At 36.8% G+C, this 24,463-nt stretch overlaps 1 long non-coding RNA gene and 1 pseudogene across 1 annotated transcript in view; one reads left to right on the top strand and one right to left on the bottom strand.

Annotated features, from left to right (window-relative positions):
* Positions 1–4,356: 4,356 nt before the first annotated feature.
* Positions 4,357–5,280, top strand: LOC100511701 (olfactory receptor 4K13-like; annotated as a pseudogene).
* A 14,219-nt stretch (positions 5,281–19,499) lies between these two features.
* Positions 19,500–24,463, bottom strand: part of LOC146401740 (uncharacterized) — a 269,339-nt gene continuing 264,375 nt past the window's right edge. The window contains exon 4 of the long non-coding RNA XR_014809254.1: positions 19,500–23,198. This is a non-coding gene — a long non-coding RNA (uncharacterized LOC146401740). The remainder of the gene's footprint in view (positions 23,199–24,463) is intronic.

The raw sequence follows: 24,463 nt of genomic DNA, 5'->3' as shown, positions 1-24,463 counted from the left end.
TTCTGTTTGTTTTACTTTTCAAAAACATAGGTCAGCTAAATTGACTACAATCATGTGGACAAGGGCATGATTTGCATGACTTTTGGTAAATCTAACCTAAGCTATATTTGCTTTTATTTATTATTTTTCTATATAAATATTACAAATCATTTAAAATATAAATTTAATGGAATAAATTGTTAATATATACTCCAATATTTTAACATTTTGTTCTCTGTAGATAAAGCATGAGATGATCAATCACAATTTATCTTTTTCTCATCATATTTTGATAACTATAATCTCCTATGAGTAAATTTCAACTTCTAATGCTGTTATACTTAGTGCATAGTGTATAGTGAGTCTACACATTGAATTACAGTGTTGCTTTCAAAGTTTCATATAATCTATCCCCAGCAATTTTAGAATAATCTGAAAGTTTTTCACTTGACAAGGAGAAGTTAGGGAACTTCGTTTCTGCAGGAAAGGAGGATGCCAGGCTGACAATAAAAATGATCCTTTTGAAAACATCATCTTTTTCTCTTTTTCTGTCTCCTCTTATCTCCTCCATACCCTTAGAGAGTCTGTGTGAGTGAGTGTGTGTGTAAATGATTTGGGGTTAAAAACCTATATACAAAAATATCCTTTAAATACAATCATAAATTAATGCAATTTGTGCAAATTAACACTATAAAAACAGAAAAAAAAGTAGAAAAAGTCTTTGGCATGTAAAAACCATTAATTATGTATCATTCATTGTGTTACTCAAAAAATTAACAAAATTTTTTAAAAGTTGTTTATTTTTAAATGTATTTTTTCACTCATTCACTCCATCAACAACTCTTATTGATGACCTTCATGTGAAAGTGTGTTCATGAGAAATATAAGAGTAATTTGTCTATTTTCAAGGACCTTAAAAATGATTTGGGGAAAGAAACAACACTAGAAATCAGATCCTAGGAATTAAACAAAGCTAGGATTAGAACAAATCTGTCTGCCTCTTGTTCTAGTGTTCTTTCTGTTTCAGAAGATCAATACCTAATACATGTGATATTCTTAGAAAATATTTAAGTTGTAGAACACATGAAACAGACCAAAAATACAATGGAAATGGTTATGGGCTTCATATCTAGAGAAGGTTTTATTATGTAGGAGAAAGGCCTTGAGGTGCCCTGATAGAAGAATTTGTGTAGCTAAAAAGATGAAAATAAGCAAGGATGGAAAATGTATAAAAGTGTATAAAATCATGAGGTAGTTGCTACTGAAATAGACTGAATGTTTGCAATACTAGAAAAGAGTATTTGATTTTTTTAGGGTAGGGGAGGACTTAACTCTCAAGGCCTAAGGGAATTTGTGGATTAATATGACAGTTAAGCAATTGCAAGTTTTTGAAAGAAACCAGTGATTTGATGAAAGCAGAATTCTTACAAGCAATGTTAGATTCCTAAAATCAGACTGTATTTGTGGGGTGATTACATTATGCATCATCTACAAAATGGAATTTATACAGCCATAAAAATTTAAAAATTTTTTATGTGTTCATGTGAACATATTTTTAATTTTTTCAGTGAAAAACCCAAGGAAAACAACTATGTATATAGTTTGAACACTGTTGTCTTAGTAAAAGGGTTATATATGTAAACAGTAATACTCACAACACACACACACACACATATACACACACAAACACTGTACAAATATGTGTGTTATTTTTCTTGAAAGATACCTAAGAAACAAATTGTTTACAGTTAGTTATATTGCTATGTGTGACATGGTTCTTTTTTCCATTAGTATAAGCTACTGTATTTTTTTTAAGTAAAAGAAAACTACACATTTCTAACATTTTGTTTTAAAATGGTGATTGTATTTCTGTTTCAAAATGCTTCAATAGTCTATTTAAAATTTAAAAATATGATTTAAGTTCTTAATTTCTGTTGATTTTGCCTTAAACCTTACTTTAATCTAGATTCTTAATATGTATTATATAGTTATTCATTCATTTATTCAACAGATATTTGAGTATCATGCACTATTTCACATGCTAGAACGTATATAAATTACTTTGTGTATATTTGAAAACTGTCCTGCTCTCTTTAAATGCAGTTTCAAAAATTAGACTTTAAAAAAAAGCATTAATCTAGATTCATAAAATATTAGATATAAAATTTAAAAGGATCTATAAACTTTCCAGACATGGAAATGAATACCTTTACATACTTGATGTGACTTAGTACTTTACATCAATCCATGTTTCTTAGAGTAGGAAACTGGCCAAAAGATGTATTTATATAGGGGAAAATACAACTGGAAAATGTGCTTGTGGAGTTGTCTTAAAGAAATGGAATATACAGCATTATGATGCTTCTTTCTCTTGAATGTTTGGGAGAGTAATTGCAGGGAATTGATGGGATACAGGAAAAGGAGATGCAAGGCTATTTCTGGGATTCACATAAGGTACCTTCACATGAAAGTACTTTCTCTGTGGTAAGTAATAACGGGGAAAAAAAAGAAGAATATACTTTATTTACTGAAAAAGCTTTATAAAAATTTACTTGTTTATTTTTAATTTTTTATGGCCGCACCTGTGGCATATGGAAGTACCCGGGCCAGGGATTGAATGCAAGCCACAGCTGAGAGCTACACTGCAGTGGACTGGGGATGGAACCTGCACCTCCGCACCAACCCAAGCAGCTATAGTCAGACTTTTTACCCACTGTGCCACAGCAGGAACTTGTAAAAATTTAGATAATTTAGAAGCTATTAATGATGAAAGTTATTTTTAAAAAGGCAAAGCTGGTAAAATCAGTTTTACAATAAGTAAAGGCTGATGACAAAGTTACCTCATACATTAGATGATTAACTGAGAGAATTATATTTCTTTTTTTAATTTAATTTCATTTATTTATTTTTATTTCCCGAATACATTATTTTTTTTCTAGGGTATAGCAGGGTGACCCAGTTACACATATATGTATACATTCTTTTTTCTCACATTATCATGCTCCATCTTAAGTGACTAGGCATAGTTCCCAGTGCTACACAGCAGGATCTCATTGCTCATCCAATCCAAAGGAAATAGTCTGCATCTATTAACCCCAAGCTCCCAAGCCATCCCACTCCCTCCCCCTCCCCCTTGGCAACCACAAGTCTTTACTCCAAGTCCATGATTTTCTTTTCTGTAGAAAGCTTTGTTTGTGCCATATATTAAATTCCAGATATAAGTGATAACATATGGTATTTGTCTCTCTTTCTGACTTACTTCACTCAGTATGAGAGTCTCTACTTGCATCCATGTTGCTGCAAATGGCATTATTTTGTTCTTTTTATGGCTGAGTAGTATTCCATTGTGTATATATACCACATCTCCCCAATACAATCATCTGTCGGTGGATATTTGGGTTGTTTCCATGTTTTCTTTTACCAATATAAACTAGTTAACTAGTGAGCTGTGAGGGACTGGAGTGTAGAAGAATAAAGGTACATTTCTTAGAACCTAAAAGCTTACATTTAAGACTTGATTTATGTTTTAATTCATATTTTTTAAGAGTCTATTTCAAAATATGATGCTTGAGAATCCAGGATGTATTTTCTACAATTATAATTTCCAGGTTAAAAAACTCAATATTATTCTGTGAATATAAAACCCACTGTGATTATTTTATTCATGGAAGTCTTTATCACACAAAGAGGCATCCAATATCATGTAGTCCAATTTTTTTTTTTAATTTTAATGAGGAGGAAATTTAACCATCAAAAGGAAAGTTACTTAAGGAGTTGCCATTGTGGCTTAGTGGTAATGAACCCGACTAGTATCCACGAGATTGCAGGTTCGATCTCTGGCCTTGCTCAGTGGTTTAAAGATCTGGCATTGCCCTGAGCTGTGGTGTAGGTTGCAGATGTGGTTCGGATCCAGCATGGCTGTGGTGTAGGTGGGTGACTACAGCTCCAGTTTGACTCCTAATCTGGGAACTTCCATATTCCACAGCTGTGGTCCTAAAAAAACAAAAAGAAAGAAAAAGGAAAGTTATTCATCCTGTGATGTCCAGTGAGTAGTTCAGCTAGGTGTTGTATTGAAGTCTTCTGATTCCAAGTTCACAACTTATACAATTGTGGTTTCATGTACTATTTTTATTTTTGTCTTTCAGAATGCATTTTCTGAATTCTACTATTTTGTATAATTCTCTGGGCCATTCAGGAAATCATTGACCAACAAAATTTCCCAAAAGTAGAGGGTGCTTGTAAGTTCAATATCCTGTCTGAATAGCAAAAGTGGACAGAACACAAACAAGCCTTTCTGTAAAAACAATTTTCTTCCTCCTTATTCTCACTCATTTTGATTATTATGGAATTAAGTTAACATCATGGTAAGTTGACAACATGGAAAAGACAAACCATTCAGAGGTATCTGAATTCATGTTGTTGGGACTTTCCAAATCTCAGAATCTTCAGATTTTGTTCTTTCTGGGATTCTCTGTGGTCTATGTAGGGATTGTGTTAGGAAACCTCCTCATCTTGGTTACTGTAACTTTTGATTCACGCCTTCACACACCAATGTATTTTCTGCTTATCAATCTCTCCTTTATTGATATGATCTTGGCTTCTTTTGCCCCCTAAGATGATTGCAGATTTCCTCTGAGAACAGAAGACCATCTCCTGGTGGGGATGTTATTCTCAGATGTTCTTCATGCACCTCGTAGGCGGGAGTGAGATGATGTTGCTTGTAGCCATGGCAATAGACAGATATGTTGCCATATGCAAACCTCTCCATTACATGACTATCATGAGCCCACGAGTGCTCACTAGCCTATTGTTATCTTCCTATGCAGTTGGATTTGTACACTCATCTAGTGCAATGGCTTTCATGTTGAATTTGCCCTTCTGTGGCCCCAATGTTGTGGACAGCTTTTTCTGTGACCTTCCCCTGGTCATCAAGCTTGCGTGCAAAGACACCTACATGCTACAGCTACTGGTCATTGCAGACAGTGGCCTCCTGTCCCTAGTCTGCTTCCTCCTCTTGCTTGTCTCCTACACAGTAATCATTTACTCTGTTAGGCACCGCACTGCTAGTGGCTCCTCTAAGGCCTTCTCCATCTCTCAGCTCACATCACAGTTGTGACTCTCTTCTTTGCCCCTTGTGTCTTTATTTATGTATGGTCCTTCAGCAGATACTCTGTAGATAAGATTCTTTCTATATTTTATACAATTTTCACACCTCTCTTAAATCCTATTATTTATACACTAAGGAATCAAGAGGTAAAAGCAGCTATTAAGAAGATAAGGAATGTATACATGTATGTATAACTCGGTCACCAAATTGACAAAACACTGTAAACCAGCTATAATGGAAAAAATCATTATATAAAAAAATAAAATAAAGTAAGGCAACCAGTGGAACCTAATCAAACTCAGAAGCTTTTGCACAACAAAGGAAACTATCAAAAAAAAGAGAAAAAAAACCAAAAAGACAACCTAAAAATGGAAGAAAATAGTTGCAATGATGCAACCTACAAGGGCTTAATCTCCAAAATATGCAAAGAACTCATATAACTCAATAGCAAAAAAACCAAAAACCCGATTGAAAAATGGGCAGAGGACTTGAATAGATATTTCCAAAGAAGACATATGGATGGCCAACAGACATGTGAAAAAATGTTCAACATCACTAATTGCTAGATAAATGCAAATCAAAACCACTGTGAGATACCACCTCCTACCCATCAGAATGGCTATCATTAATAAGTCTACTAGTAACAAATGCTGGAGAAGGTGTGGAGAAAAGGGAACCTTCCTACACTGTTGGTGGAAATGTAAATTGGTACCACCACTATGGAAAACAGTATGGAGGCACCTTAGAAAAGTAGATGTAGAACTACCATATGATCCATCAGTCCCACTCCTGGGCATACATCCAGATCAAAAATTTCATTGAAAAAAATACATTCACCCCATTGCAGCACTATTCACAATAGCCAAGACATAGAAACAACCTAAATGTCCATCAGCAGATGAATGGATTAAAAAGAAGTGGTACATAAACACAAAGGAATACAACTCAGCCATAAAAAGAACAAAATAATGCCATTTTCAGCAAAATGGATGGAACTAGAGATTCTCATACTAAGTGAGGTTGGAAAGAGAAAGACAAATACCATATGATATCACTTATATCTGGGATGTAATATATGCACAAATGATTCTATCTATAGAAAAGAAACCAACTCATAGACATAGAGAACAGATTTGTGGTTGCCAAGGGTGGGGGAGGGAATGGGATGCATTGGGAGTTTGGAGTTAGTACATGCAAACTATTGTATCCATTCGAGAGGATAAGCAATGAGAATCTATTGCATAGCACAGATTACTATATCCAATCACTCTTGATGAACATGATGGAGCATAATGTGAGAAAAAGAATATATGTATAACTGGATCACATTGCTGTACAGAAGAAATTGACAGAACATTTTAAATCAACTATACATACATACATAAATTGAAAGTTAACAACTCCTAGCAAAAACTGAAACAAGTTTCCAAGGAGATTACTTAGTGACTGCAGTCTCCTGAGTTTCTTTCCTAGCTTAAATAAGAAACCAAGAATTAGAAAGGAGAATTTATGGGAGTTCCCATCATGGCTCAGCGGTTAATGAATCTGACTAGTATCCATGAGAACACAGGTTCAAAACATGGCCTCAGTGTGGGTTAGGGATCTGTCATTGCTGTAAGCTGACCTGTGGTGTAGGTTGCAGACTCGCCTCGGATCTGGCATTGCTGTGGCTGTGATGTAGGCCAGCAGCTACAGCTCCAATTTGACCCCTAGCCTGGGAACCTCCATGTGCCGGGGGTGCAGCCCTAAAAATAAAATTAAAAATAAATAAATAAATAGAATTAAGGGAAAGTAAGATAGAGGAAGGAAAACACCTAAAATTTTTCTAAGCATTAATTCTCCATGCCACAAGGGTATGGAGAATTTACAATAATGGGCTTTCTAATTTCCTCAAAAGACAGTCGAGATGTTGTCCTAAATCCCATGCCTTCCAAAGAGGCAGTCAAACTTATTACTAAAATATCCATCTTCACAGACAAATTTTAACATTATTTTAAGAGCTTTTCTTACTCTAGTACCTATCAGCTGAGTCCAGAATTCCAGTGGACATCACAAACTGTAAGTCACCACTAGGAATTAAACTATTCTGAAAAATCAAGGCAGGCAGGTAACAAGAAATTATCTAATGTCAAAATCATTGTTTATGATTTTTAGATTTATTTCCTACCATAGATTTAAAAAGCTAAGTCTTTAAGGCCACTGAAAGCATGGATGAGCCTTCCAAATTTCAGGAGGCATTAAATACATGCAATACATGTCATTATCTTAATTTGCAAGATCATAGCCCTTTGTTCAGAATTGTTCTCCCAAATGATTATATTTTGTTCATAACTGGTCAGATAGGTTGATATGTCTCAAAAAGAATAGGAATTGAGTCTACTCAAGAGTGTTGGAAAGCAATTCTTCTGTCTGTATTAAAAATAAAGATTTTGGAAAACTAATAGAATTGTATGAAATTAAGTAGATAACTAGCTTGTCTAGTAAAGTCTTTGAGTATCTCAGTGTTGTTAGCTAGTTGCTGTTTTTATCCCCATTCTTAATGTGTAAGTGAACTGAGGCAAAGGGGCTTTATAATTTACCTAAGTTTCCACATCTAGCAAGTAAAAAAAAAAGTGAGATACAAACTCAATCTGTTTTTTGAAGCTATGCTGCTTCTAACAGTGTTACTCAAATTTTGGAAACCACACTTCCCAAAATCCAGAAAGAGTTTAAATCATAACAGAGGGAATCTGAGTCCATGGACAAATAATGTAATTTATTGCTTTTATACAGTCACAACAAAAAAAAGTGATATGCTCCTCCAATGAAAGAATTAATACTTTCTCCAATAAGTTTCTCAAGGAAGGATGCAGTTACAGAAGGCTCAAGATAGAGATTAGTGGAGTTCCTGTCATGGTGCAGTGAAAAAGAATCTGACTAGGAACCATGAGGTTGTGGTTCGATCCTTGACTTCACTCAGTGGGTTAAGGATCCAGCATTGCTGTGGCTATGGTGTAGGCCAGCAGCTACAGCTCTGATTGGAACTCTAGCCTGGAAACCTCCATATGCCACAGGTGCAGCCTAGAAAGGACAAAATTCAAAAAGACAAAAAAAAAAAAAAAAAAAAAAAAAAAAAGATTAGCCATCCACTCAGCTGCAAGCCTGATAAGGCCCATGTTTACTGTAGCAGAGGTGTGGACCCTGAGGAACCAGCAGGCCTCTCCTGGGACCTATGTGGAGCAAGCTAAGCCACCTTGGAAATCAGAATTAAGCAGAATACTTTTATGTCCAATATTTACAGATGCTGTTGGGAAGTAATAAATAGATGCTGAATGTGGGGAAAAGTGATATAGAACATTGCAACTCTTAAGACTCACCTGCTCACATGTATTGGAGTTTTGGAAGCAACTGCATATGATAAATATGATGAAATGTACAAATAGTGTTATTGTAAAAAGCTAAACACAAAACAGCAAAGAATTTATAATTTTAGCCATAGAAATTTAATAGAGGTGTAGTGGGTAGAATAGCATCCCGAAAAATTCATGTCCATCTGGAATTTCAGAATGTGACCTTACTTGGAAATACAGTGCTTGAAGATGTAACTAAGATAAGGATCTAAATGAGATCATACTAGATCAGGGTGGTGCCCTAAACCAGTGAGAGTGCCCAAAGGAAAGAGAAAAGGACACACAGATATCAGACAAGAGCCATGTGAAGACACAGGTAAGGAGAAATTGGAGTTATGCAGCCACAAGCCCAGGTACATCTCAGGCTGCCAGAAGCTGGAGAAGGCAGGGCAGGATCCTTCCTTGGAGCCTTCGGAGGGAACATGGCCCTGCTGACACCTTGACTTCAGACCACTGCCTCCTGCCTCCAGGATATGGGACAATATTTTTATGTTGTTTGAAGCCATGATGCTTGTGGTAATTTGTTAGGGTAGCCCTAGGAAATTAATATGATCAACAAAACTGATTCTTGTACAAGGAAAAAAAAAATAAGCTAAATAAAAATTTGCACCTTCAAATTAACAATAAGAATCTAATGTTGAATGATGTGAATTGATGGAGTATCGAGTAGTGTTAGTGGGAGGGAAAACCACTTTGGAGAGAATTTTGGCATTGTTTAATGAAATTAAGTTTATGAACACACTACTACCAAGCAATTCCTCTTTCTCCCTCACTGGTTCTCAGAAAGCGGCAGCTGTCCCTTAGGGTAAATGTGGATGGACCTATCACTAAGCCTTAAGGCACCCCCTTTCCCCTGTGCAACAGCAAGCCTCACCAGGTGCCAGTCCCAGTTCAGCCACCAGGTAGCCCCTGGGAAGATGTTAAGATGTCCTCTTGGGGATTGATGTGGGGAGTCCCCTTCTACATCAGCCCTTCCTAGGAAGGCTTACGTTTCAGTCTAAATGAGAGAGGCCAATGTGGAGGAGAGCTAGGGCAGAGGAGGGTCTGAGAGGCAGGAAGTCTGCTCCACTACCTGCCTCTTCTTTCCCTTGGGAGGACATTCAGCAGTGGCTCTCTGAGCTGTCACCTCTTCTGAGAACTCAGTCTCTGCTGGCCATCACTTCACTCAGCTCCACTGTGCTCTCAGCTCTGCCTGAAAGTTCCCCCAAGCAGTCACACCATTGATCATGGTCTGGATGAGGACCCTGTCTATGTCACCAGCACCTAGACCAGCATCTGGCACACCTAAGATGAGACACAGGGAGGTTAAGCAACGTCCAAAAAATAACCAGCAAATCAGGAGTAGAGCTGATCTAGGACTCCCATGTTTAATCACAAAGCTAGGATTCTCTGTTGTGGGTGGCTGCAAGAAGGAATCAATAGGAAGTGCATGCTGTTAGGTGAAGACAACATCTGGATGCAGCATTCTGGCTCTGCCGTCTGAGGAAAAAGGAACTCTCCACTGAAATGAGAGCTCGGCATGCACTAAGGCAGCTCATTTCTAATTTCATTGTGGGGTTTGGGGTCCCTTTTCATTATTAAAAAAATTACTCATCTGAATATTTGTCCTCAGAGAACACCTAGTGCAGATATACAAAGTAGTAGAGCGAAAATGTCTTTATAGAAATAACTCCAAGCTAAAACACTAAACTTTTTGAAATTACCCCAACTAAAACACTGATCATAATATCTAGAAAAATTTGCCATAGAGTAGGAATTAAATGTTTGCTCAATAAATTAATGTTTTCTTAGTGTGTAACAAGTTGATGTGAATGTTATGTTTGTTCTTAGCAAGACCCATAAAAGAAATATTGAAACCAAATAGTGTTGATGAGCGAACATTAATTAAATACTAATATTTGAGTGAATTTGTTATCAGTCACACTAGAGAAAATTCCTCTTCATTAAAGTCTTTCACTGACTTCACTGACTCCATCAATCTCACACTGGCATAGCTTGTAGCTAATGTTAAACACTCAATATATAGTAGTTTTTAAGAAGTTGAGCAGTTGATTCTATGTCCTCAATGATATTTTGCCTAAACCTGACCTCCTAGTTTAGAATTAACACCCTCTTTTATTTGTACCCACTCTCCATGCTTCATGGCATTATCATTAAAAGCTTAACTTTTTATTGCATTTTTTTGTCAAATACCACTGTCAAATTACCCCTTGAGACTTGGGATGATGTGTCATTTTTTTTAATTCCCACTAGATTATTGCACAGTCTCTGACATATAATAGGTTCTCAGGAAAGATTTTTTTTAATCAATTAATAACATAATCACATGATGAAAATTTAAAGATTTAAGGGGAATCAATTATGTCTTAACCCTTTCCAGTTTAGTGTGGCAATGAAATGGTGAGTTAATATATTTAAGAAGATAATAGTGGCAGTGGGTTAGAAGGAGGGAGAAAAAAATAGAAGAGAGATGCTTATAGCAAAAATTATACTTTGGTAACCAGAATAGTTGCAGGTTACCTATAGAAATCCCAATTTATATGTCTGTGTTATATATATTGATCTCTTTTTACTTGTACATATTTATGCATATCAAGAACTCTATGCACATCAAGAACTTTCCCTTGTTTACAATGATTTTTGCACCATGCACTGAAATAAATGCCATTTTCAAAAAATGTTTAGTAAGTATCTAGGTTGCACTAGTCATTATTGTGTTAGGTAATAGAGTAGGTTTGACAAAATATGATCCCTGATTTTGAAAGCATTGTTTAGACATTTCCACCAAAACACATGTTTACTAATACTATAATTTAACAGACATTGTTAGAGGTTTTATTTTCTTTTAATCCTTAGAAATATGAGATCATATTTCTGATATAAGCAGCTATGGCCTGCAGTAGTCAGATAACCAGAGTGTGCATGGAAGCCTGGGAATCCTAAAGAAAGCAGCAGAGATAGAAAAGACAAGTGAGCATTAAGGAAGTAGCTGCTGTATGAAAAGTGTTAGTGTTCTTTAATAACTTAGAGCACATACAGATTTGGCCAAAGAATTTATTTTATAGGCTAGGGTAGCTTTTTTTTTTAAGTCATGGAGATCAACTGTAAAGAGTTTTGAGAAAAAAGTTTCATAACAGAAGAAGCAGTAAAAGTCATCAAAGAGTCTTAGAAATGTTTCCTGAGGACAGTTGACAAAATAATCTTAAGTGCAGGAGGAGAAAAACAACTAAATCACAAAAGACTAACCCCATAAGACCATCAGCTAATTTTTCATCAGGAACTTATGGTCCAGAAGGGATATATTTAATGTGCTGAAGGAAAAAAATTAACAACCTAAAATACTCTATCCTCAAGATTATCATTCAGAATTGAAGAGATCGAGTTTCCCAGACAAGGCAAAACCAAAGCAGTTCATTACCACTAAATAGGCCTTACCAGAAATGTTAAAGGGTCTTCTTCAAGGGGAAAAGAAAATAGTAAAGGTCTTTTTTCTCTTTAGGTATATTTATTTCTAAGTATTTTATTCTTTTTGATGCAATGGTAAATGGGATTTTTTGCATAATTTCTCTTTCTGATCTTTCGTTGTTAGTATATAGAAATGTAGTCAAGTTCTGTGTATTAATTTTGTACCCTGTGACTTTGCCAAGTTCATTGATGATCTCTAACAGGTTTCTGGTAGAGTCTTTAGGATTTTCTAGGTATAGTATCATGTTGTCTGCAAACAGTGATAGTGTTAAATCTACCTAAGGAGACAAAAGACCTGTACTCTGAAAACTATAAGATGCTGATGAAAGAAATCAAAGATGACACCAACAGATGGAAAGACATACCATGCTATTGGATTGAAAGAATCGATATTATCAAAATTACTATACTACCAAAGGCAATCTACAGATTCAGTGCAATCCCTATCAAATTACCAAGAACATTTTTCACAGAACTTGAACACAATATTTTAAAGTTTGTTTGGAAGCACAAAAGACCCACAATAGCCAAATCTATACTGAGAAAGAAAAATGGAGATGGAAGAATCAGGCTTCCTGACTTAAGACTATACTACAAAGCTACAGTCATCAAATCCATATAGTACTGGCACAAAGACAGAAACACAGATCAGGGGAACTGCAATGTGTAGGGATAGAAAGCCCAGAATTAAATCCACACACCTATGGTCAACTAATCTATGACAAAGGAGGCAAGAATATACAATGTAAAAATGACAGCCCCTTCATTAAGGTGCTGGGAAAATTGGACAGCCACATGTAAAAGAATGAAATTAGAACACTTCCTAACACCATACACAAAAATAAACTCAAAATAGATTAAAGACCTAAGTATAAGGCCAGATACTATAAAACACTTAGAAGAAAACACAGGCCAAACACTCTCTAACATAAATGAGAGCAATATCTTCTCAGATCCACCTCTTAGAGTAATGACAGTAAAAACAAAAATAAACAAATGGGACCTAAAAGTTTCTGCACAGCAAAGGAAACCCTAAACAAAATGAAAAGACAAACCACAGAATGGGAGAAAATCTTTGCAAATGAATCAACTGACAAGGGATTAATCTCCAAAATTTATAAACACCTCCTACCATTCAATACCAAAACAATGAACAACCCCATCAAAAAATAGGCAGAAGACCTAAACAGACAATTGTCCAAAGAAGACATACAGATGGCTAAAAAACACATGAAAACATGTTCAACATCACTAATTATTAGAGAAATGCAAATCAAAATCACCAATGAGTTACCACCTTACACCTGCCAGAATGGACATCATCAAAAAATTGACAGCAATAAGTGCTGGAGAGGGTGTGGAGAAAAAGGAACCCTATTACACTGTTGGTGGGAATGTAAACTGGTACAACCACTGTTGAAAACAGTATGGAGATTCCTCAGAATATTAAAAATAGAACTACCATTTGATCCGGCAATCCCACTCCGGGCATCTATCCAAGGAAAACCATGACTCGAAAAGATATATGAATTCCAGTGTTCATTGCAGTACTATGTGCAATAGCCAAGACATGGAAATAACCTAAATGTCCATTGACAGAGAAGTGGATAAAGAAGATGTGGTACATATGCATAATGGAATATTACTCAGACATTAAAAGAAGTACCAGCATTTTTAGCAACATGGGTGGACCTAGAAATTATCATGCTAAGTGAAGCATTCAGCCACCAACATCAAATGCTATCACTGACATATGGAATCTAAAAAAAGGACACAATGGACTTCTTTGCAGAACAGATATTGACCCACAGACTTTGAAAAACTTATGGTTTCCAAACGAGACAGGTTAGGGTTAGGGATGCGCTGGGGGTTTGGGATGGAAATGCTATAAAACTGGGTTGTGATGATCACTGTACAACTACAAATGTAATAAAATTCATTGAGTAATAAGATGGAAAAGAAAAGGTATAACTAGAAATAAGAAAATATACAAAGGGATTACATCCATTATTTAAACCTTCCGTGAAACCTTTAGTGAAATCTGGGCCCTCTTCTGGAACATTGTCAGCCAATGGGTTCATTGGTATTATAAACTAAACCCACTTGATTGTGCCAAAATCTTTTAGTCTTTGACCTCTTCATTAATAATAGATCAAGGCAGTTCTAGAATGTTACCTCATTTATTCTGGGCCATCATTTCCCCCAGATTTCCAAGTATAAAATCCTAAATCATAGGAAAGTACATCCATATCAATTAATTCTCTCTTGTTGAGACTGTATTTCGCCCCCACACAATGTCTAAACCCTCAATATCCATTCATAAGCATGCCCTCTTGATTTCTACCACTGCATATTAACCAGCTCATAAAGCTCCTTTGGTGAATTTTTTTTTTGTCTTTTTTTTTTTTTTTTTTTGCCTTTTCTAGGGCTGCTCCCGTGGCATATGGAGATTGCCAGACTAGGGGTCTATACAGGGCTGCAGCCGCAGGCCTACACCAGAGCCACAGCAACACGAGATCTGAGCCACGTCTGCAAACTACACTACAGCTCACGGCAACGCCAGATCCTTAACCCACTGAGCAAGGCCAGGGATCAAACCCGCAAACTTGTGGTTCCTAGTCAGATTCCTTAACCACTGAGCCACAATGGGAACTCCTCCTTTGGTGAATTTTTTCCTTTCATTTTGGAGCAGGCTCAGCACTCCTCTTTTCTTAATATTATGTGACTACATCTTAGTAATTTGTCTACAAGTAGTGAGGTGAAGCAGGGCAAATCATGAGGTGAACATGTATTGTCTTGCCAGACATACACAGCCATTTGGGCTTTTGCATTTTCTCCAGGCAAAGTGAGGTTGCTGTCTTCCAGAAAAAAGGAGGAAGGCTCTTTTACTGGCCCAGATGTTCAAAGGATCATGGGAATTAAAGGTTTTCAAAATATGCTTCCAGATATTCTCATATTAAATACTAGGTCCTAATGTTTTTTCTACCAGAGTCATGACTTCATTATCAAATTATTGCCACAATTGTAAATTAGGCCTTGTTTATAACTACGCTAATTTCACAATTGCTATTTGTCCTAATTTTAAGCCCAGCCTTCCCCATGACCGTACACTGTGGGGATCTCTTTATATTCTGTCTCGGTGCCAACTATTTTTCACTGAAATGATAAATGGCTAATCTGAGCCTATTAATTTCCTCTGTCATCACTTTGATACTAGTTCAAAATAATCAGTTTGATTAGGTCCCATGGGTTTATTTTTGCTCTAATTTCTATTGCTTTGGGAGACTGACCTGAGAAAATATTCATGATGTTGATGTCAGAGAGTGTTTTGCCTATGTTTTCTTCTAGGAGTTTGATGGTGTCCTGTCGTATATTGAAGTCTTTCAGCCATTTTGAGTTTATTTTGGTGCATGGTGTGAGGGTGTGTTCTAGTTTCATTGCTTTGCATGTTGCTGTCCAGGTTTCCCAGCAATGCTTGCTGAATAGACTTTCTTTTTCCCATTTTATGTTCTTGCCTCCCTTGTCAAAGATGAATTGACCATAGGTTTCAGGGTTTATTTCTGGATTCTCTCTTCTGTTCCATTGGTCTGTCTGTCTGTTTTGGTACCAGTACCACACTGTTTTGATGACTGTGGCTTTGTAGTATTTCTTGAAGTCTGGGAGAGTTATGCCTCCTGCTTGGTTTTTGTTTCTCAGGATTGCTTTGGCGATTCTGGGTCTTTTGTGGTTCCATATAAATGTTTGGATTGTTTGTTCTAGTTCTGTGAAAAATGTCATGGGTCATTTGATAGGGATTGCATTGAATCTGTAGATTGCTTTGGGTAGTATGGCCATTTTTACAATATTGATTTTCCCAATCCAGGAACATGGAATATCTTTCCATTTCTTTACATCTTTGATTTCTTTGATTAAAGTTTTATCGTTCTCGGCATATAGGTCCTTCACCTCTTTGGTCAGGTGTATTCCGAGGTATTTGATTTTGTGACGTGCAATTTTAAAAGGTATCGTATTTTTGCATTCCTTTTATAATATTTCATTGCTGGTACACAGAAATGCAACTGACTTCTGAATGTTCATCTTATATCCTGCTACTTTGCTGAATTTATGAATCAGTTCAAGGAGTTTTGGGGTTGAGTCCTTCAGGTTTTCTATGTATAGTATCATGTCATCTGCATACAGTGACAGTTTGATCTCTTCTCTTCTTATATGGATGCCTTTTATTTCTTTTGTTTGTCTAATTGCTGTGGCCAGGACTTCCAAAACTATGTTGAAGAGCAGTGGTGAGAGTGGGCATCCCTGTCTTGTTCCAGATTTGAGTGAGAAGGCTTTCGTTTTTCCCCATTGAGTATTATATTTGCTGTGGGTTTATCATAAATGGCTTTGATTATATTCAGGAATGTTCCCTCTATACCCAGTTTGGCAAGGGTCTTGATCATGAATGGATGTTGGACTTTGTCAAATGCTTTTTCTGCGTCTATTGAGATGATCATATGATTTTTGACTTTTTCTTTGTTAACGTGGTGTATGAAGTTGATTGATTTGCATATGTTGAACCATCCTTGTGGACCTGGGATGTACCCTACCTGGTCATGGTGTATGATCTTTTTGATATGTTGTTGGATTCGGTTGGCTAAGATTTTGTTCAGAATTTTTGCATCTGTATTCATCAATGATATTGGCCGATAGTTTTCTTTTTTGGTGGTATCCCTGTGTGGTTTTGGCATTAGGGTGATGGTGGCATCATAGAATGTCTTTGGGAGTATTCCTTCTTCTTCAATCTTTTGAAAGAATTTAAGGAGGATGGGCACCAATCCCTCTTTATATGTTTCATGGAATGCACCTGTGAAGCCATCTGGTCCTGGACTTTTATTTGTAGGGAGTGATTTTATGACCTCTTCAATTTCATTTCTAGTGATCAGTCTGTTCAGTTGGTCTGTTTCTACTTGATTCAGTTTTGGCAGGCTGTAAGATTCTAGAAAACTGTCCATTTCTTCCAGATTGTCAAACTTGTTGCCATATAGTTGTTCATAGTATTCTCTTATGGTTTTTTTGTATTTCTGCTGTATCTGTTGTGATTTCTCCTTTTTCATTTATAATTTTGGTTATTTGGGTTCTTTCTCTCCTCTTTTTAGTGAGTCTGGCCAGGGGTTTGTCAATTTTGTTTACCTTTTCAAAGACCCAGCTCTTGGTTTTATTAATTTTCTCTATTGTTTTTTGAGTCTCTATGTTATTGATTTCTTCTTTGATCTTTATAATTCCCTTCCTTCTGCTGACTTTAGGACTTTTTTGTTCTTCTTTTTCTAATTCATTTAGGTGGAGGGTTAAGTTGTCAATTTGGGATCTTTCTTCTTTTTTTAGAAAGGCCTGTATTGCTATAAATTTCCCTCTGAGCACTGCTTTCGCAGAATCCCATAGGTTTTGAGAGGTTGTGTCTTCATTATCATTTGTTTCAAGGTAGTTTTTAATTTCCTTCTTGATTTCCTCATTGGCCCATTGGTTTTTTAGTAGCATGTTGTTTAGTCTCCATGTAGTAGGTTTTTCTCTTTCCTTTTGCCATGGTTGGTTTCTAATTTCATGGCATTGTGGTCAGAGAAGATACTTGAGATAATTTCTATGCTCCTAAATTTATTGAGATTCGCTTTGTGTCCCAATGTGTGGTCGATTCTTGAGAATGTTCCATGAGCATTTGAGAAGGATGTGTATTCTGCTTTTTTTGGATGTAGCGTCCTGAAGATATCAATGAAGTCTAACTTTTCTATTGTTTCCTTTAGGATCTCTGTTGCTATATTGGTTTTCTGTCTAGAGGATCTGTCCATTGATGTGAGGGGGGTATTAACGTCTCCTAGTATGATTGTATTCTCATCAATATCTCCCTTTATGTCTGTTAATGTTTGTTGTATGTATCTGGGTGCTCCTATATTTGGGGCATATATGTTGACGATAGTAACCTCCTCTCCTTGGATGGATCCCTTAATCGTTAAATAGTGTCTTTCTTTGTCTTTCTTTATGTCTTTTGTTTTAAAGTCTATTTTGTCTGATATGAGTGTTGCGACTCCTGCTTTTCTGTCATGTCTATTGGCGTGAAATATTTTTCCCCACCCTTTCACTTTCAATCTATATGTATCTTTTGTCCTAAGGTGAGTTTCTTGTAGGCAGCATACTGAAGGTTTTTGCCTTTTTATCCACTCAGCCACTCTGTGTCTTTTGATTGGGGCATTCAGTCCATTGACATTTAAGGTGATAATTGATAGATGATTATTTACTGCCATTTTGAACCTCGTGTTCCAGTTGATTCTATGGTTCTCCATTCTTCCTTTCTTTTTTTTTTTTTTTTGGTTGGATGGTCTCCTGTTATTATCTGCTTGAGTGTATTTTTTTTTATTTTTTGCAAATGCAATATTTGGTTTTGGCTTGTGGTTGCCCTGTTTTTTAAGTATGCTAACCCCTTCCCATAATTGTGTGTTTTAGCCTGATGGTCCTGCAAGTTCAAACACTTTATTACTGTATTAAAATTAAGAAGAGAAACATACAAACAAACAAAAAGGGTTATTTACTTCCTAACATCCCTTGCCCACATTTTATGGTTTTGATGACTCTTTTTTCTTTTTATCTTTTTAATTTTATTTTGTTTGAAGCATGTTCATGATTAAATCTGTATGCTGGCTTATTTGAGTGACTGCTCTCTGATTGCGGCTTCCTCAGTCTTAGTTCTTCCTCTTCTTCTTCTTTTTTTTTTCTTTTCATTTTTCTTCCCTTTCCTTCCTTTCTTTTTGGTTTAGAGAAGCCCTTTCAGTATTTCCTTTAACCTGTGCTTTTTGTTGCTGTATTCTTTAAGTTTTTGTTTGTTGGGAAAAATTTTTATTTCCCCTTCTATTTTAAATGATATTCTTGCTGGATAGAGTATTCTAGGTTGCATATTTTTTCCTTTCAGCACTTTAAATATCTCTTGCCATTCCCTCCTGGGCTGTAGTGTTTCTGTAGAGAAATCAGCTGATATTCTTATGGGGGTTCCCTTGTAGGTAACATTCTGTTTTTCTCTTGCTGCCTTTAGGATCCTCTCTTTATCACTAACTTTTGCCATTTTTATTATGATGTGTCTTGGTGTGGGTCTGTTTGGGTTCAGTTTGTTTGGGGCCCTCTGTGCTTCTTGTATCTTGAACCCAGTATCCTTTAGATTTGGGACGTTTCCAGCGATAATTTCTTCAAATATATTTTCCATCCCCTTATCTTTTTCTACTCCTTCTGGAATTCTTATTATGCATAGATTGGCCCGCTTTATATTATCCCATAGGTCTCTTATATTGCTTTCCAGTTTTTTGATTTGGTTTTCTGTCTGTTGACCGGATTGAGTGATTTCCATTATTCTATCTTCCATATCACTGATTCGTTCTTCTGCATTATTCATTCTGGTTTTTACTGCCCCTAGGTAGTTTGCATCTCTGCAAATGAATGTTCTGGTTTTTCTTGGCTCCTCCTTATATTTTCTCATTCCTTTCTGAGGGTATCTGCATTACTGTTCATATCTTCTCTTAATTCCTTCAGTATTTTCACTGTTTCTCTTTTGTAACTCCAGGTCTGTCAGACTGCAGAGATCTGTTTCATTGTTGACTGTTTTAGGTGAGTTCTCCTGTTGGTTTAACTGGGGGTGGTTTCTCAGCTTCTTCATCTTGCTTGTTGTTTTCTTTCTCCTGAGGGAGTTGTACTCTCTGTTATCGGGCAGTGTTTGCCTTGTCACTGCTGTGGAATATTTCTTGAGGGCTGGTGTTGTTGGTCCGTCTTTTTTGAGGCAGTGTGGCTTTTCTGGAGTGTTGATGGGGCTAACAGTGTTTCTTTGAAGCAAAGGAGGGCTTCCTGAGGGCAGACAGGCCTGGGAGGTCCACACCATGATGGTAGCAGATTTCACTTGGTCATGCAGAGCTTGCTCTGGTGTTTTTAGGCTGTGGGCTTCTTGCAGGGGGTTGGCGGTGTTGGGCAGCTGTTCCTCAGGAGTGCAGCACCCCCTGGGGGCTGGAGCAGCTATCTGGGTCACTGAGAACCTAAGAGGCTCTTCCCTAGGACAGCCCAACTCAGAAGGACGGCCTGAGAGTGTAGGCGGATCTTCTCACAGTCTGGCCGAGCTTGTTGCAGCTTTTCTGGGCTGCAGGGGGTCCTGCCTGGAGCTGGCAGTCCTATGCAGCTGATCCTCTAGAGCTTGGCACCCCCTGGGGGATTGCGAGGGTAGCAGGGCCACTGGAAATCCAAGAGGCTCCTCTCCAGGGCAGCCCAACTCAGAAAAAACATCCGAGAATTAGGTAGATTTATTCACAGCCTGGCTAGGTTGGTTCTAGCTTTTCTGGGCTGCAGGCCTTTTCTTGGGGGATGGTGGTGTTTGGTGCTGCTCTGCGGAAGTGTAGCCCCTCCAAAGGGCAAGCAGGCCTGTGCAGGGGCAGCCCCTGCGGTGGTAGGCTTCAGGCAATTGTTGAGGCCAGCCCTCCTGGATGGCAGGCAGCCCCAGGTTCGGCGAGAGCTTAGTGGGTGGCGGGGGTGGGGAGAGGGAATGCACTGGGAAGCACAGCTTTCTGCTAGCTAGCGGGCCTGTAAGCTTGCTGTGGCGTGGGGGGTATTCTATGGGGACCCACCCCTTCTTCTCTCCCCTCCCCAGCACAGGCGCAGACCAGGCTCTTCTCCCAGGTTCCCTCTGAGGTGGCTTTCCACTTCCCCGTCCCTAGAGTACTGTTCCCTTCCTCTGCAGCAGCTTTGTTTTCTAGTCTCCCAGGCAGTCTCTGCCCCGTCAAATGGTTTAGAGACCTCCCAAGCAGTTTCCGCTCTGCCCCGCTCCCCCTAGCCCGGGGACTAATCTCTGGAGCCGAGGTCTCGGTGCCCAGCCCCCACCCAGGCGTCTCAATTTTTGGTGACTGTGCCTGTAGTTCAGATGGTCCGTTCGGCTCTTGATTGGCTTTTCCGTACTCCAACTTACTGCTACACTCTTCTCTGCATCTGGAGATTCCTCCAGTTTGTTTGATCTTTCCCCCGTGTAGGTGACTTTCCAGGGTGCGGGATCCCTTTCTCCTCCACAGTTCCCTTTCGGGAGCGCCCGTCCCACTCGGATTCACCTTCTCTCACTCTCCTCTTTTCTCCTGTTCTGCCCAGTAATGTCACGAATTTCTTACCATTATTGGAGTTTAGGTTCCTCTGCCAGCGATTGGTTGCTGTTCTGTGTGAGTCATTTATTCTGTAGATATGCTTTTTTTGTTGTGTTTGTGGGAGAAGGCGAGCATGTCCTCCTACTCCTCTGCCATCTTGTCCTCTCTCCCTCTAGGATACTTCTTGACTGATTATCTGGAGGAATTATTTTTCTTCTTAGATGATATAAATATATATTCTCCAACATCACCAAATTTCAGACACTGATGAAGTAACCAAGATTTTTGGAAGAACAAAGCCATGTAGTGAACCTTCAACTTGATGCATCTCTCTGAGTTAGTATTTTCCCTCCAACTTTATACATTCAGCCTCAAAACCTATGTTATTTCCCTGAGATATTAGCATTTAAAAAAATTTAAATCTTTAAGAAAAAATAAATCTTGAAGGTAAAATTTAATATTCAAGTAGAGGTTTTATTGGGGATAGGAAACATCACACTGTGTAGATGTTTACACCTTTATAGTAATCCTGTGCCCTTTTCTATAAGGATAACTCTTGAGGCTCTGTGCTGTGAAAGGGGCCAGAGGAAAGATTACATTCCACTCTGGGCCTATTGCTAGTTCATTACCTAAGTAATGCCTCTTACCTAGGTTTGCTGAATGCCTGGTCAGCTTATTACTGTTGTTATAAATCATCTCTGTCCATTCCTTACCTTAAGTCATAGTTGTGAACATATGGGCACAGGTTATACTGTTACAGATCTAAATAGAATATAAAATGGTTACTCATCCCTTCAGGTTACTCCTTCTTTTGACTCCTGTCAAATTGGGTAAAAATAAATAATGTCTCTGAGATGAAAGTATTAGCAGTCCAGGGAGCATGTGTATGTGTTTGAGCAGTGGCTAGAATGTGCTACTGCATGAGATGAAATGGGCGATAGCCCACTGAGGACTGCGGAGGATCATGATAACTGCCCTGGACTCAAAATCTACAGCTGGTCCATGCACACAGCAGTAGTGTGAGGAATTAACACATAATAATTTCAAAGCTTAGACACTGGTGAATTTTCCCTTTCAGAGTTCATGCCCCATCTAAATATATGAACTGAATATCTTCGTTTAGATATTTTAAAAGAATTAAAGTTTTGGAGAAGGAATTTTAAAACAAAACTTGGTTTAATTAAAACAATAAAATTTCATATTGCTTCCTTATAAGGCAATAACATAGAAATATTAACAATATGCTAACAATTAAAAGTATCAAGGAATAATGTGAAGAAAACTCCCCAAATTTAAATATTAATTTGTTAAAATAATGTTTGCAAAAGATTCATTAATCTGAGAAAATGATCAAATAATAAAGAAAAAAATAAGACACAAAAATATATTTAATTTATGAAAAAATCTATATATGGAAAAGTTAACAAATATAAGAACTAAATGTAAACCTTTCAATATATAAACCTTCTGTGAATTTGTGCAGTTAGGTATATCCACAGAATTTTTATGTATGAAAAATATTTTTATATTAAAAATTGAATGTTTGTAAATTGTTCTTTTTTGCATAAGTATATAATTACAGTTACTAAATTTCAGGTAAAAATCCCCTTATTATAATCCATGTAACTTTTTCAGAGAATAATTATTATTGTCTAGCTATAACATAAAACAATCTCAGATTTATTAAAAGCAAGTATTAAACATAGATGTGTTTTTCAAGAAATAATTCACAAATTTAATTTTTCATGCTTAAAAATTTTTGTAATTAAAAAGTAATATATACATATTGCTGAAATTTGGAAACACGAAAAACATATACAAAGTAATCTTCCCAACGTCAAGAAGCAAACATGGTTAACTTTAGATAGTCATATATCTGAAACTTTTTAAAATGCATTGTTTGATTTAAAATTGATATAATGGTATATATGCAATATGACCTACTACTGAAAAATACCACAGTTACCATTAAATACTGATATTCCAAGTGGGTACAGGTGACAGGAGCATGAAGAAGGGCTTTAAGTATTACAGGCTTCAAGTCAAATTACATACCTTCTATCTATAAAGTGTAGATTCTCAAGTCTTATAGTCACAGAAGCCCGGAATGCTAACATGACAGAGCCATCCTAGACACTGTAGAAGCAAGAAGATAAATAAATTAGATTGAACCCCCTGGTTACAATGGTCATCATTAAGAATTTTTGACGTTTAGGGATTTAGGAAATCAGGTGTTCACAATCAAATCACAAAAGGAGTCATTAAAAATTTTTAATCACAACTTTTGCCAGAAATTATGGAACAGAAAAAATATGTGTGTTTTGGGGGTAATAGTGGGATGTGAGGGTAAAAAAAAAAAGACAATTTATAGGAAAAAGAAAATGAAAATAAAAAGATATATTTGCAATAATATCAGCTAGGTTATATTGAGAAGAAGTGTTCCCAGGACTGAGGATGGGAAAGATAATGAAACATTAGGAAAAGTTTGGCTGCAGGTGTCTTGCTAAAAATTGTACATTTTGTCCTGCTTTCTTTATATAAAGTTTTTCAAGCCTGGAATAGATGTATGTTTAATTTGCCAAGAAACTGCTAAACATTTTTTATATGTGATTGTACTAATTTACAGTTCACTGTCATTGTAAGAGAATTTTGTGTTCCACATCTTCTTCAGCAATTATTATCCATCTCTAAAAAAGTTTGTTTATGCATTCTGCTGAGTATGTTATGATATCTGTGGTTTAATTAGTATATTCTTGATACGTTATGGTGGTGAACACCTTTTTCATATGTTTATGGGATATTTGGAAATCTTTTTCATCAAGTGCCCGTTCACATTATTTGCTTAATTGTTAATTGGGTCATGTGCATTTTCTTATTGACCAAATTGTGTAATGTATAAGTAAATCCTTTGCTGAATATATGTATTGAATTTATCTAATTCTATGAGTGGCTTTCCTTTTCACTATCATAGTGGTGTCTTAGTAAACAGAAGTCTCAATTTTAATGATGTCAATTTTTTTATATGTGATAAACATCATTTAAGAAATCTTTGTTTCCTTCAAAGTCATGAAAATATTATCATTTTTATTTTTTTTCATTTTTTAAAAAAGATACTTAAATATTTGGCTTTCACACTTAAGGGTATGATCTTTTTAAAATTAACTTTTTTATGTGGTGTGAGGTAGGGTGTCAAGTTTCATTTTCTTCCATGCATAGATTTAATTGACCTAAAAAATTTATTAAAAAGACCATTGATTTCCCATTGCATTGCAGTGGATGCTATGTAATAAATAACACTGCTGTTTATGTGTGGGCCTCCATTTCAATCTGCTTCTCTATTTCTCGACTCTTATTAGTACAACACCATCTTACTCACACTAGGATTTACATTAAATCTTGAT

The sequence above is a fragment of the Sus scrofa genome, chromosome 7 (assembly GCF_054392235.1).
Source record: "Sus scrofa isolate SSC_HxYL_T2T_F1_AM1 chromosome 7, Sscrofa_HxYL_maternal_Yorkshire_Landrace_v2.0, whole genome shotgun sequence".
NCBI classification, from domain to species: domain Eukaryota; kingdom Metazoa; phylum Chordata; class Mammalia; order Artiodactyla; family Suidae; genus Sus; species Sus scrofa.
Note: the sequence above shows the minus strand (reverse complement) of the source record. Positions and strands in the feature narration are given on the sequence as shown.